Source organism: Serinus canaria, chromosome 8 (genome assembly GCF_022539315.1).
Source record: "Serinus canaria isolate serCan28SL12 chromosome 8, serCan2020, whole genome shotgun sequence".
NCBI classification, from domain to species: Eukaryota; Metazoa; Chordata; class Aves; order Passeriformes; family Fringillidae; genus Serinus; species Serinus canaria.
Window position 1 is genome coordinate 2,813,954 of NC_066322.1, and position 15,460 is coordinate 2,829,413.

The 15,460-nt window shown below is 45.9% G+C and overlaps 1 protein-coding gene across 12 annotated transcripts in view; it reads right to left on the reverse strand.

Annotated features, from left to right (window-relative positions):
* The window catches only part of NFIA (nuclear factor I A), a 248,930-nt gene that overhangs the window by 158,130 nt on the left and 75,340 nt on the right, over window positions 1-15,460 (reverse strand). The gene's annotated exons all lie outside the window — the stretch shown is intronic.

Below are 15,460 nucleotides of genomic sequence, written 5' to 3' on the forward strand. Positions count from 1 at the left end.
ATTTGCATGGTACCCACCAGCCCAGCATCCAACAACTTGGCTTAGGAAGTGAGCCTGAGCCTGGAGTCCCATGAATGCTGCCCTGTTTCCCAGTGTGTGGCCTGAGGGCATGTCTCCACACACCAAATGAGGTTGTGGGGGCTTTTCTGACCCCGCTGCTCTGTTGGGACTCACAGCTGAGATCCTAAGAGGCTCCCTCAGGGTGAGTATCACCAGCATATCCCATAATGGCTGTGGTTGGTAAGGAATGTACCTGGAAGAACCACTTTGGAGCCTGTGTTTCTTGTGGTTTGACCCACCACACTGCAAACATTTCGGAAAATTTGGGTTAAGTTGGGACTGTCCTCGCCCCGTTTTATAGTTCCTGCCAGTTGAGCCAGCACACGAGACCGGCAGATGTTTTAGTTTAGGTTTGAGATGTTGATTTGGACACTCCAGTTCTCAGGAAAACCAGAATTTGCTGACCCAGAATGAGGGATGGTTGAAAGACAAAAGACAAATGAGCGCCGGCTGCCGCGCGGGCTGGCCACAGAACGAGGACGGGTTATGGCAGCGTTTCAGCACGCGGGCAAACACATCAGGAGAAAAATCTGTTATGGTTCCCTCCGAACCAGGTGAATGTAACTAGCAGCCCTTGTAAAATCTGCCGGGGTTTTGGGCCAGAATGCCTGGGTCATTACTCCAGAGGCTTCAGAGGAGGCTAAAAAAACAGCATGATTTTTTTCCCAATCTCTCTCCTAAGCCTGGCTAGTAATGCTATTAAGAAAAATAAGGCAAGCTGTAATGTTTTGAGTTTAATAAGTGAAACACAGCAAATATGTGAACAGAACTTCTGACTTAATATTCTTTAACAGATGTTTTATAAAATACAGATTTAAAAGATCTGCCTGTCTTATTGTTCTGGCTGTTGCCATGTTAGATGGCTACATTTTCAGTCCCAGATTTTGCCAGCTGTAACAGTTAAATAGCGAGGGGTCTAAGCCTGGATACTGCAGGCAAAATGCCCAAAATAATTCTCTCCCATGGAAAAACACCCCAGTATAAAGGCGGTGATGAGAAGGTGGAGTTAATCCTTTTGGCAAAGGAATAATCTCCATACTCTTAAAAATGGCTATGGTCATTTTAATGCACACTATTTTATGAATGATGCTTTAACTGTGCTGACAATTAGCAGAGCTTTAAAAATACCTCAGTTATACAGGCCTGATAACTGTCTTTCTTAACCTTTATCTGACCTTTTTTGGTTTTGCCATGCTCATAAACCAGCATATGAACTATCAAAGGGAACGGCACTGAACATCGATTCGAATGTTACATATTAAAAAAAGGGAAAAAAATACAGAATAAAAAGGAGAACAGAAGAAAAAAAAAAAAAAAAGGAGAAAGGAATGAAACCCAGCTGGTCAGCCAACTTTTACAAACCCTAAGCAGAAAACATGCTCTTCTAATTGGACAGAGAAGACAAGATCTGGAATAGGTGCAATTTTATTACTGCAACAGCAATTCACAGAGCCCACGCTCTTTTCAAAGCACGAGCCCCGTGGAGTTTTATCGGACATCTGGAGCGGGGCTCTGGCAAGATGCTGAGGGACTGGGCTCCCATTGATCTCCGTGCTGGCAACAGGCGCTCCAGCCTTGCAGAGGCAAGCTCTCTCCAAAGGGTAATGGATGAAGTATTTTGCTCAAAAGTGTACCGAGAAAGATATTTTTACTTTTTACCCAAGAGGTATAAGACGCATTTCAGATATTTGGTCTCAAGACCCTGCGACTTCACAGAAAGTCAGAACTGAAACGGCTGACAAGAGCAGGCTGTGGCAGCCAATCTAAGGCTATTGACTTTTTCAAACACACCTAAAATAGACTCTGCTATATTTCATGTAAAACTGTGTGTATTCAAACATATGGCTAAGGGAAGAGATATATGCAAAGGCTTATGCACACACAATGTTTAGCTTCTACTTTCAAAATATATCTCCCAAGAATTTCAGGAGGCCCCAAAATAGCAAATATTATTCGCTTGATTATTAACATCTTCTCCTTTTATACCAGTCAGTCGAAAAGTATGCAATCACTGGGTATTTTTGGTGGCCTCTCAATCATGTCAAAGATCATAAGACAAGCAGATGGTGTACATCTGGGCTTACCCAGCAGTAAGGAAAATATCTCCAGCACAGGTAGGATGATAAAGACAGGACTAAACACACACCATTCCTTTTGGACCCATGGAATTGGAACAGTCCCATGTTTCTATTTACCTGTCTGGAGCAGGATGACCCAGGAAGGGACAAGAGCAAACAGCACTGATGACATGGAGCAAAAAGAAGCCTTGCAACATCCCCAGCACAGTCCTTGGCCACGTCACTGGAATAGCCTGCCCCAGCTCATTTAGCGTGGAGCCGAGAAGGAAGAAGTTAATGAAAGAAATTTGCAGGGAGGCAGTGGGGGTGAGGCTCCCTGGGATTCCAGTGGAGACATGACGAGGGGCCAAGCCCCCCATAGCATCAATCACCAGCATGGTGCTGTTAATCTCTGCAGACCTGCATTGATTGGCCTCGAGGACCTGCCCCAACCTCTGGAACTTGATTCAGGTTTGTTTTGGCCACATGGTCAGAGCTCCTATGAGCAACAAGTTCATGGCCAAAGTCTGCCCTGAAGCGCCGTTTTGCCCACTTGCATAAGAGCTGAAAGTCACCCTCAGCTTGGCCTGTCCTCGTGTTGCTGCAGCTCTGGGCGAGTTTTTAGAAGCAGCCTCAAAAACCAGAAGACATTTAGGAAGATTATGAGTAAAGGCCTGTTGTTATTCTGTGGTGAGCAGGGCTTATCTGGATCTAAGGGATGAAGTGAGCAGTAGTTATTATTCACATCAGATGCAGCTATGTGTGCTGCAGCTCCTACACCAAAAAAACTTCAACCTTTTTTTCCATAAAACTGTCTTGCAAAGAACCGACAACTTTCCCACTGGAGACATCCAAAGTCTGCCACTAGAAGTCTGAAAACTTAGCAAAGTGTTACTTTCCACCACTAAACCAGCACTATCATTACACTGTGGGGGAAGCCTTAATTGCAAATGAGAGGATGCAACTAATTTTGTGTACAGACTAACTCAGAGCTCTGCAGTTTCCAGGGAACTCTACCCAGGATCAAGATGCCACGCATACTTCGTTTGTTCTTTCTTTTCTTCGTTTCTTTTCTCTCTCCCCCCCCTCCCAGAAATACCAAAATATCAGATAGCTGATGACAGGGAAGAAATGTTAACACTGTAGTTTGAAAGTTTTTAACCCTTGCCTTTCATCATCTAACACTTATTCAATCCCATGCCCCTCGCTTCACTGCTTCAAACCCTCCCGTACATACCAAGGCGATGACCACAATGTAAGCTTGTGCACTGACTGATTAGATTTAATTAGATGGATACTTTGTTCCACTGATCTTTCAGCTATACAAAGTATTGGGTTACTTAACCATATCGGTGAAAACATTGCTCGCACGATTGAATGCGACGGATGTGCGACACTGGTACGCATTAAAAAGTGAGATAGTTGGCTGAGTTTTAATGGCTGAACTGAGTTATATGAAGATCTGTTTTAATTAAGTTTGTGTCCCTAGATTATCTCATTTTTCCCATTATGCAGTCAGTTTAGCAATGCCTCTCTGTATGATCTTTGTCCTACCTATGTTTCGAAACAATCACCACTACCTTAGACTACTCTTTTTTCCCTCTTTTATTTAAATCTTGCTTCTTTCCAGTTTTGCCACTTTGTGTCCTTGCTGTTCTTGTCCCAGTGCCAGCTCTGGGTATAGTACCCTGCAAGGCAGGCTGCTGCGTGGTCCTGGGACTGGTCCCAGTGGCAGAGCCCCAACCCATCATTGCTTGGGTCCCCAACAACGCCCTGGCACAGTGGGCAGAAACCTTCAGCTGCCTCCACTAGCCAGAGCACAGGATCATAACCCATCTCCTTGACATGGCCACTTCTGCACAGTTGAAGTTTAATAATCAGTGCAAGCCTCGTGTTCCCCACGAGCACAAGGAGCTCTGCTGTTAGCAAGAGCAAAGCGAAGCCGATGTACAACCAGTTACTTTGAACAAGTCTCTGGGCTAGGTCAGCCTGGCAAAGAAATTCCTCGTACGGCTCTGCTGGCAAACTCCTCTACTGTAACTGTACCTTATACAAATAAAAAATGCTTTTGCCAATAAAGTTCATACTAGGTCCCCCAAAGCAACGGGTTGTTTTGACAGAAATGCCTTTAACACTAAGCCTTTTGCCAGTACACAAATGCTGTACACAAAACGACAAATTTAGAAGTCATACAGAATGTTCTTATTTGAACTAAAGTTTCTGCTGCAGTCGTGGTTCAGTTTAAATGCTGATTTGGAAGATCACACTTACTCTCCTCCTCCTTCAGATTTATCTTTGATTACTGTGGTTTATTGTTTGTTCTTCACCTAGACCTTACTGTTGGGAACTGAGATGTCTGCTAGAAAACTTCCAGTTTAATTCAATGCTCAGAGCCACGCAGGATGCTGCTTTTAAAACCCAGCTCCATATAATTATTATAATCTCCGTGATACCCAGAGCTCAGCTCCCCCCTGTCAATAATTAGTGCGATTGCAGCTTAATACAATTTTCTTTTTTTTTTTTCCCTGAAGCAAATACAATCTTTTTAGATCAATTTGTAGATGGTTACCCTAGAGGAGGACAACAATATAAACAAGCTCTTTTTTTAATCCCATATTAACTCATTTAATTTCCACAGATAAAAGCGTGAAAATATTTTGTCTCGCCAGCGGAGGGGCAGCCTCGGACCCGGGCAAGCTTCACTGTGGTGGCTGCAGATCAGCCCTGGGTGTGGAGGAGCAAGAGAAAAAAACACCCCACGCCAAACCCCAGTGCCGAAAATCAAACCCACATGTGGGGTTAGTTATTTACACACTGAAAGGCCCGGGTTCTTTGCCGCAGTGCTGCTTTCTGCTTCAGTGGAACTGAGCTGCTCTAACCTGGCAGCCCTGAGGAAAGGGAATCCCTGCATGGCATACGGCCGCCACCTCCTCCGCTGGCTGGGGGACAGTGGGCACGCCAGGAAGGTCTCAGGGTCCTGGCACGGCCAGCCTGCCAAACCAGCCCTTGGGAAGCGTTGGCAGCCCGCAGAGCGGCCTTGTTCAAACTCATCCTCATCTTGCACAAAGTTCTCTGTGGCTGGGCCATGGCTGGCCCCATGTCTGGCTGTGTCACAAGTCCAAAGTTCCCCGGGACAGCAGCGGTGCTTGCCAGGCCACGTCCCCTCGGGAGGAGGTTCCGCTCCATGGAGCCCGGCAGAGAACACAGTAGCTGAACATTAATTAAATTTATTAGGAGGAAAGGGAAGGCGAAGGAAGAGACCGAGAGGAGAGTGGCAGAGCCTGGTGTGGGCTCCAGCACGAGGAGAGAACACGTCTGTATCCACAGAGCAATGGCTGAAACTCACTCCTACCACCAAACTCTGCTTGTCCTCCATGTATTATGCAACTGGAGCTATGAAGCCTCTCTTTAGTCAGGTTATTGCCCTCTTACACCACCAAAAGGTGTAAAGGGCAAAGGGGTAAAGGGGATGACAACCAGGCAAAATTAACTTGGCTTAACATGAAGGCTTCTTCAGAGTCCTTGTAGGGGAGCCTGAGCATTGGCTTCAGCCCCATCCCTGCACATTTGCCCCTGCTGCAAGGGTACCAACAAAAGCAGCAACCTCAGAAAATTCAGTGTTGCAAAAGCATTGGACCTGCAAGAAGATGAGGAGGGAGGGTTGTACCTAAAACACAAGAAATGTGTGGCACTGCCACATTTTCTCACTGCCACTTCCTCTGCTCTGCTACACATACATTTCTAATGACAGTTCTTAGCTTAATGATTTGGGGGTGGGAGTGTTGAAAAGGCTTTTTATTACTTAACATATATAAGAAAAGAATGTTGTGATGGACGGGGGAGAAAAGAGGGAACCTCCAAAAGCAGATAGTGACTCTGAATAAAAGGGACAGCTAAGCAAGATGTATTAGCAAGTCAGAGCTGCAAAAATTTCATTTAATTGAAGAGGGATTCGTGAGAGTACCATCTGGGAACACCTAAAGAGCCCTTCTGCAGGCTGGAACAAGAGCTGGCAAATGCATCTTTGCCTAGACACCTTCCACATGACAGTGCCTTGACTTACAGCGTAGGTGTGCTATAGGAGAATAAATTTGTTTACAACAAATTTGCAGGACTGCCTGCATACAGATAGTTTTCCATATCCTGTTTGAAAAGTATACTTGGTATTCAATGGCTTTTTGGGAGACAATATTCATCAGTCAACTGAGGCACATTGTTTTGAATCATGAATATCCCTGCAGCCAGTGAAGAATTTAAAATATTGAAGGAGTCTCCCTGCTATAGCCATGTGCTCATTCCCCTCTACAACGTAGGGATCTGTAAGTCCTGGGACACCAGTTAGCTCAGAGCTGAAGAATCAGAATCCCAGAGTGGTTTGGGTTGAAAGAGACCTTACAGACCATCTTGTTCCAAACCTCTACCATGGGCAAGGACACCTTCCACTATTCCAGGTTGCTCCAAGACCCTTCCAACCTGGCCTTGAACACTGTCAGGGATGGGGCAGCCACAGCTTCTCTGGACAACCTGTGCTGGTGAATTACTCTTATCAGTGTAACCAGTATCAAACCTGGACAACTCACCTCAGAAACTGACATAACTCAGGATCCTTCTGCAGGAGGCTGCTGTTACAATCTACTCCCAGGTTGCAGGGAAGGAGACTGAGGCACGGATGTTTAGGATCAGACTCTCAGCTCCAGTGGCTGTGAGAGGGGCTTGGCAAGTAGCCGGAGCCCACTGCACACATCCATAACACAGCTCCATCCATAACCAAAATCCTCCCTGAGCAACTTGCCCAGGATATCTGTGGCCAAGGCATGATCTAAAGCCAACTCACTGGTGTCCCCAGCCCCGCTTCCGCTATAGATTCCACTCAGACCATTAATCTTTGAAAGAGCAGAATTTGCCACTAATGCAATCGGAAACGACGGTAGGAAAGGCTCCCATTAATGAGAGGCAGCTTAATATAACAACCGACTTCTACATTTCTTATCTGAAAATACCTCCCCTGGAAGCTGTGGATACATTACGGGCTTAAAAAGAATTACTAATGCATTAATTCTTGTCAGATTTGTAGTGTCCTAACCCACAGCTGCCTCACCCACTGACCCAGGGAACATTACTGAGAAAGATATAATTTGGTAAATGAGGGCCTGACTGTGCACTGTGAGCTTGGGCTGTTATTTGGTCCTGGTGTGAGCAAGGGATACCCACTCATGCGCTGAGATTATCCTTAAACAAATTTCTAGGATCTTTGGGCTGCAAATTAAACACTTTCCTTCCTTGCTATTTTGTATTTATCCTAATGCAACCTTACGTGTCTATTTTACATAGTAAAAGCCGTGGTTCTCCTGATCCTGTGAGAATCCGTGTGGGCTGATGTTAAAATGGCAAGTGTGGAGTGGAGTAAAAGTGCAGCTGGGGTTTTGGGATTAAATGCTGACTTTGAGAACACACTGAAAACCATCCTATGTGTGGGCAAAAACCATGAAGAGGATATTTGCAAACACATCAGCCCTCAGGGAGCCAAGTGGCTGGGGATGAAGGCCCTCTCCTCTACACCCCTGTGGAATGCTGGCCTTGCACATGTGTGGATCAGCCTGGCTCCATCCAGGAACTTGCAGGCGCTACTGCCCCAGAGCTGAGCACGGTGCTGCTGCTGCTGCTGCTGTCCATTCCCTAAAATAACCAGCCCGTGCATGGGAAGACCACAAAAGCCCAACTCCTTCCCCGCCACAAGGCAGAAACAGAGCCTCTTCCATCACAGGAAAGGAGAGAACATCCTGACAAATGCCTGCGTTTTGGACGGGTGACAAAGCTGTCATGGGAAAGAGGCGGCAGCTCCCTTCGGAGACGGGAGGTGGGGAGCGGGATCAGGAAACTTCTGAGCTCTTCTGGCAGCCCAGGTCTGGCGCCGGGCCACCAATCCCCCACTCCTCGCGCTTAAACACAAGCAGATTGACACCAAACGCTCGGTGGCTGCTCCAGGGTTCCTATGGAACAAATTTGGATATTCGGAGACCTGAGCCTGTTGGAGAGGTTGCACAACCCATATTCACCTCCATAATTAGAACAGCCCGGTACCTTGTGGGTTGTTTCTGCACAGACTGAGTCCCAGCTCAGCCTGGAAAGCCACTTCTCCCACCAGCTCCCAGAAGGTCCCTGTAACAGCCTGGAGAAATGCCTCGGGGGCACGCTGCAACACCTACTTACGGCTGCTGGGCTGGCCCTGCGGCATCCTCCTCGGCTTCCTCACACACATCATTCCCCATCCTTTATATAGAGATCAGATGGGAAAGGGGCTCTGTGTGCGTACGCAGGGCTGGGAGGAAATTAAACTGGAACCGGCACAAAGATCTTTGAAAGCACCGTGTACCGTGCCCCGCTCTTGGGTTCTGTAAATCAAGGCCTGCCAGATGCTAACCTGATACAGTCCCCACGTGCACCTCCCTGCTCCAGGAGCCTTATTCCATGGGGAAGCCATCAACTTCCAGCATTCCCAGGTAATTTGTACATTTGAGTTTCGCTCTCCGTAAAAACTGTCAGGATTTCATCTTACTCAAATTATCCTCTCCTCGGAGCTCCACTGGGTGCCTGGCCTCATGCCTGCTTTTAGGAGTCTCAATACCAAATGCAATCAGGGGAGAGAGGCAAGTACCTCCAGAGAGAAAACGAGAGCACCCAAATCCGTTGCCTGTAAGGAGGTACGTGCTGCTCACAGCTTGCAGAAGCAGTAATTTATATTAAATATATATATATATTTCACCCTGGCTTATTGATTAAAAAACAAAGTGTTTCTCTTAATCTCTCAATTTTTTAGTGCATTCTTTAATGGTGCAGTTTGATTTATAATGTTAATGACATTCTTGTGCAAACAGTGGATTTCCAGTTTTTAAATATGCATATGAAAATGTTCTAAGAAGAAATATTTTCCTAAATGTTAACACTACTGAAGTCACCATTACCAGAAAGTAATGAACTTCATATGCAGGATCTCACAGCTATTTTGCTCTTGGTAATTTTTAAAACTTCAGCACATTCACATCATGCTACCAGCCTGATGTGCCACTTTCTCCTTCCAGTATTTTACCATGTAAGTCAAGTTTTTGTGGTGTAAACCTGGAGCATCACAGCGACGAGTCAGGCCCTAACACAAAGAGTACACTGTATACGTTTTTTATTGTATAATTTATTGTTTTTTCCACTGAGCTGGCTATATTGTTTTATCCATTTGCGTGACAGGATGTCTAGGAAACAGCTGAAAGAATTATTTGCAGTGAATTTAAAACACACTGGGTTGGAGAGACGCATACACAAAAATCTTTGTTAAGCAAATAACAGGGTGCTACTTGTGTGTCAGGTTGGGAAACTTAACTCCTTCATTTCATAACCTGCAGGTATGATAGGCACAACAGCTCTGCCTCCTCTGCTGCCTGTGCTCACGTCCCTCACCCAGCTTTTCCTACTGCAAACCCAAGCTTTCCCAGGACACCAGTGGAGAAAGAGCAGACCAGCAGCCTTCCCATCCCAAAAATCTTGGAGTTGCCTTCTCCAGCTGCATCTGTCTCTCTCCACTGATGAAAAACACTCCCACGTGACTTGCTGTGACTAAACACCTAACTGACAAAATCAAAGGATTTCCCTTTCTGACCTGGAGGATAAATCCAATTAGATTAAAGAAAACAATATGGTAAGAATGAAACCACAAGTATCATTGTTGAGAAAACAAGAAGAAATGAGCCCTAAGCCTGCAAGAAGGCAGGAGTTTCAGAGGTGGGCTCCCAAAGCCTGATATCAGGACTGCAAATACAACAGTCCAGTGCAAGCAGGGGGTATAAATTGATTTTTCATCTGTTGCTGCATGCATCAAATGAGTCCCTACGGGCTGACCGGAGGATTGGGTGGCCTTTTCTTCAGGCCACGGCTGGAAAAGCTAAGGTCACCAAGTCCAACCCCTAATCCACCACTGCCAACCCCACCACTGAACCATATCCCTAAACATCACATCCACACATCTTTTAAATCTCTCCAGGGCTGGTGACTTCACCGCTGGCCTGGCAGCATGTTCCAATGCCCAACAAATCTTTCTGTTAAGAAATTTTCCCTCATCTCCAATCTAAACCTCCCCTGTGCAACCATGGGGCTTGTACCATGGAGCAGAGCCCAATACCCCTCCTGTCAGGGAGTAGTGGAGAGTGAGAAGGTCCTCCCTGAGCCTCCTTTTCTCCAGGCTGAGCTCCCCTCAGCATGTACCCATGTGTCCTGGTGTGGGACAAAGGAAGAAGATCCAGCCCGAGCTCACTATGACTGCACAGCACCCAAACTCTGTGCACCAAAGGGATCCCCTCCAGCAGTGTCTATTTGGTGGGTGGTGAACACATGCACATATTGGAAGTGCAGGAATGGAGCCATAAATCCAGGGCTGCAGTCTCTACTTGTCTCTAAGAAAATTTGTCCACAGTTAATTCTTAATCAAATTTGCTTTAATTGCTGCAAGTTATTGGCCGGTGATTTTATTTACCATCGATGTCCATTCTGATCTTTTTAAAATTGAGATCTGTATTTGCGTCACTGAAAAAACATTCAACAATGTTGCTTAAGACTTCAATAATCCTTAGGCTTGTTTCCTTTTAACCCAGAAAAGAAAGTTTTTGAAACAGTACCGCCAGCATTTGCAAAATCCAGGGCTTGCTATCCACTGACTAATTAATCCTCACACATTATTGCCATTTCATGGAAGAGGAAACTGAAACATAGGCAAGTCCCCAAATCCCTGAGCAGGTCAGAGGCAAAACTGAGACTGGACTTCTTCAAAGCTGATTTCTCAGAGGGTGGTGAGGCCCCAGCACAGGTTTCCCCATGCCTGGAAGTGTTCAAGGCCAGGTTGGATAGGGGTTAGAGTAAGCTGGTCTAGTGGAAGGGGTCCCTGCCCCTGTCAGGGGGTAGAATGAGGCGGTCTTTAAGGTCCCTTCCAACCCAAACCATTCTGTGATTTCTCCACTAGACGTAGGCTCCACATCTAACTTTACCAAAGACATTTACATTTTGTATCAGCCTCGAGCAGACTTTATATAGTGTAAGAAAAGTCATCCTCACAGCTACTTCATTTCCTCCAGCTATTCATAGCAGCCCTGCAAAAAGTCAACAGTGTATTACACAACAGCGTAGGTTTAGCGGTGAGAGTTTTAACAGGCCGGGCAGTCAATATACATTGCAAGAAAAACATATGCCAGACTCTGAACTATGGAAATCATAGGAGCCAGCAGAGCTGTCTTGTGTTACGCTAGCCAGGAATCTAACTCAATAGCTGGTGCAAATATATACTAAATAAAACCCAGCTTTATAAATAGCATGTCTCTCCACTGGCACATACCCACCGGCACTCGGTCACTGAAAGAGAACTGAAAGCACACTCTTGGCATTGTCTTGAAAAAATGTGTCTGCCCAGAAAAATGAGATCCAAATACATCCCTTTCCTAGGGCAGGCAGTTGTTCACAATGAATTACAGAAGTTCTCTGTGTTTGTTTGATTTTTTTCCTTTGGGTACCTCATCAGCTCTGTGTTTTATATCTCTATGACTCGCAGTGTGAACCTGAAAATGCCACTGGGGGTACCTGCTCTAGAAATGCAATTAAACTGGCTGTAGTAATTAGGGAACTGAGGTAATTGCCTATAAGTTCTTGTCCAAAATCCTATCTTCAGTCCAAGAGTTGCCTTTGGGCTCCTCTTTGGAACAGGAATACCACTGTTGCTGCAGTAGAGGGACCCAAGCTTTGAAGTGAATGCTTCACATGGTCCCAGACCTTAGAGCAGGTCAACATTTCCCCATCCTTGGCTTCCAAAACATCTTTTTCCCTCCAAAGGAAATTAGAAAGTTCACTCTCCCAAGATTCCTAATACTCCCTTTACTAACTTGAAGTGATTTAGGAGATTACTCACACAAGCCATATCTATGTTTAGATGGGGAACATCCCAGATTCCCCTTGGGGACTGGAGCAACTTTTAAAACAACTCTTCCAGACCATAAACAAGTTCAGATACAGACAACTAATGTCTACCACCAGTTTTTCTAATTTCCACAAGTTCAGAACCAGACATTTTAATACTAGGATTTATGCCCTACCAAAAGAGAGGTGGTTGTAAGATCCACCACGCTCCAAAGAGGTGGGGGAAAATATACAGGTATAAAAGAAAATATTTAACAACCAGAAGCCATTCCAGCTTCTTTCCCCTGCTCTGGCACCCCTCTTCTTCTCAGAAAGACAAGTTGCAACCATCAGAGAAAACAAAGCCTTGTTTCCTGAGGATTCGCATCGCATGTCTTCATTCCTCCCAGGACAACATCCTGCACTTCTCCCCCAACTCCTTTATGATTCATCTTCCCCTTCCCTGCGATTCCTCCCTTCCCGACCTCTGGCCCTCACATCTGGAAGAGCGAGAGGCAGCTTGCGTGTGGCTGCTTCCAAGCCCTGCATCTGCTGACTGACGCGCCAGACAGACAAAGGTGAGGCTCACCCTGCCGACATTCCTCCTGGGAGGATGTGCATGGGGGTGTCTCTTCCCTGCTCAGCCACCATTCTCATAAAAAAAGAAAAAAAAAGTAGAAACTTGGTGTCTTTGAGAGCTTTTATCTGTCTGTCATACTGGAATGAAATTAGCCAAAGGGATAAATGTTCTGTGAGCATTACCTACGGGCAGAGGGGAGGCTGCAGCAGAAACCAAGCTGAAATAGGAAAGAACTGAGAGGCACAGCTAGGGAAACAACTTCCACCTCACAAATTCTCCCAGTCTCCAAGGACTGGAGTGAGATTCTAGGTCTGAATTTAGTAGCACACCCTGTCCCTGCTGCCCACTGGTACCATTTATTTGAACAAAAGGAAAAGCCCAGGAGCTTTTCTATGCAAACCCCTTGGAGGACCCTTCCTTTCCCAAGGAACTGCTGGAATTTGCATTCATGGCTGAGGGAAAGGGCTGCACCTCAGAACTTAGAAACCAAGGTAAAGGGAGCTGCATTCACCCCAGGTACAGAACAGCCTGGGCTAGTCTTCCCCACATCGGCAACTTCAAAATGCCATTCAGTGGCAACCTGACAAGGTTGTGTTTCAACAGGAGTACGTTATCTCTCTTTCCAAGGCTGGGCAGGCCACTTCCTAACAGACAACCCAACAGGCCCTGACAAGTGATTAAATAAGTTAAGGTTGGGGGACATTTTTTTTTTCTTTTCTGTTCCAACACTTAAAGCCTGACTCTGGAGTCAGTTGAAGCAAAGACCTTGTTCCAGCAGTGCTGATAAGGACAATGCACCCTCACAGGTGGAGCTTGCAGGCACGGAGCTGGATGGGAAGGCAGATAGCACTGCAGAGGCAATGGCTTTGCCTGCACCGATGCCAGCAGCACGTTCCTGCTGGAGGAATGGAATCAGTGTGGAAGGAGCCTTTGCCACGCAGTGGGCCGAGGATGGTTTATGGGGATGGCAGAATGGATGTGGTTAAAATTTTAATCAGGATGACATGTGTTGTTGACATATGGCAACGCACCACCATCTGGATTCAGAAACAGACCTGGGTTTTCAAGCTGTTGCTGGCCAAAGCCAAGAACATTGCTGAGGTGCTAGGTCAGACTGGCTGGGAAGGGTTCTGCCAGCAATCCCTCTTGACACAGTATTGCTTTCATTAAAGCAGCCTGCCTGTCTACCCATCTGAGGTGAAAGAAGGAGAAAGTCCGTGAAAGGTGGGGGAACAGCGAGAGAAAAGGTCAGAAAAGGACTTGAGCTAATGGACCCAGTATCTGCCCTGCTTGGGGCTCTGCAGTGTGCTCAGGTCACTCCATTGCAGCCACTCGTTTTGTGGTCTTGTAGGGTAAGCAAAGTCCCTGCTCCCGGCGGGAGCCCTGCCGTTCCTGAGGAGTTCCTGCCTGCCTCCCAGCAGCAGGCATCCAGCACAAGAACAAAGCACCTGAGGTTCAACTGCTTAACCATTTCATCTCCCCTGCAAGCCAAGCGTGGGCTGAGTTACCTTCAGCCAAGGGGGGAAGGAAAGGAGGGAGGGAGGAAAATGTGAGCCACATTTCTGTAGACTGATCTAACAAAGTAACAAAAGAAAATGAATAAGAAAATTCCAGGACAACTCTTAAAGGCTTAAAATGTCCAAGCAGCTAACATTTTATCCTAGCAGAATTCCTCTGGGATTAGCTTGGCTTTCCAGGCATAATAAAGTGTTTTACAGTTCTTTTATTTTACCCATCCCATTTCTATTTTTTATTTGCATAACACTCTCATCAATTAGTGTGTCTCTGTTTGCTCTCAAACAAATCCAGCGCTCATGGCTAAAACTCCAGCACAGGAGAGACACCCAATAAACTCCTGCACGTCCAGAGCCGCTGCCTCATTCCTGTCGGACACGCCGCTCCTTTGGAAGGATTCGACTCTCAGCTCCGCTGACCTGAATGCAAGTGGCAGGGGGGGGAAAGGAGGGGGGCTCAGCATCTCTGAAATTTGGCTCCAAATCATTATGTTGCCATGAAACGTGCCTTAGCCTAACAAAAGCCATGGACTGGGATACACCAAGCAGCGCTGCACTCGCCACATAATGACTTAGTCCCTGGACACACCAAGGGAGCAACTCGGAGCCAGCTTGAGATCAACAGCAGAAATTCCTCTTTCCTTCACTGAAGCCAGGCTTTCATCCTCTGTCTTCAAAGGGATTACCTATAAAATTCTCAGCTACGAGGCTTGTGTTATTGCAGTCTAACTCCAGAGAAAGAGTAAAAAATGAAATTCTGGAATTCTCCTGCGTGTCTTAATAAGATACCATTCCCCAAATGCTGCTTCCTGAGAAGAAACTGAGATGGTACCATCACCTCCACCTTTCCTTTTTTTTTTGCTTAATGTTTGAAAACTCCAAACTTCAGGGCAAAGGAGGATAAATTTATGATATGGGAGGCATCTAAGTGCAAGCCCTTAAGAACAGCAATGTATTTAACAGCTAACATATGTGCATATTCCTCCTTTTGCAATGCAAGAACACTGCCACATTTTAAAGTCTGGCTAAGCAGGAGTATATAGGACAGATCCCACACTGCACTTTTTATTATAAATTTAAATATGAATGGGAATTGCACCACATTTTATTCTACTTCAAGTTCATTTTTTGGAAAGCCACAAACAAGTTGGAGATTAACATCAGTCATCCCAGACTTCAGACAACACTGCTACAAGCTGGGAAGTACAGATATTAAAATTCATGTTCACCAGTTGCAAAACTATTAGCTAGTTTGGAATGCACATACATATTTTGTGCATATAACACCCTAAAAAGTCATAATGTTAGGTTCTACACGTCAATAT